The 231-nt window shown below is 41.6% G+C and overlaps 1 long non-coding RNA gene across 1 annotated transcript; it reads right to left on the bottom strand.

The window, feature by feature from the left end:
* Positions 1-14: 14 nt before the first annotated feature.
* Positions 15-231, bottom strand: LOC109132151. Its single transcript, XR_002037395.1, has 2 exons — positions 161-231; positions 15-80 (listed from the first exon to the last, which is right to left on the bottom strand). It is a non-coding gene; the product is annotated as an uncharacterized LOC109132151 (long non-coding RNA).

Below are 231 nucleotides of genomic sequence, written 5' to 3' on the forward strand. Positions count from 1 at the left end.
AAAGTTCACTTGCCTTGACTAATCCAAACAGTATATCGGTTGACAAGGTCCTTTCATGCGCCTCATCCACAATAACGACACTGAAATGTTTCGCAATCAGTAGGTAAAAACGTTCAGCTGTCCAACAGTAATAATAAAAATTGTGCATAGTATTTCTTACCTGTAGCTGGCCAGATCTGGTTCGCCAAGCAGCTCACGCAGAAGCATACCATCAGTCATATACTTCAGAAC

This window comes from Camelina sativa, unplaced genomic scaffold (genome assembly GCF_000633955.1).
Source record: "Camelina sativa cultivar DH55 unplaced genomic scaffold, Cs unpScaffold29203, whole genome shotgun sequence".
Lineage (NCBI taxonomy): Eukaryota > Viridiplantae > Streptophyta > Magnoliopsida > Brassicales > Brassicaceae > Camelina > Camelina sativa.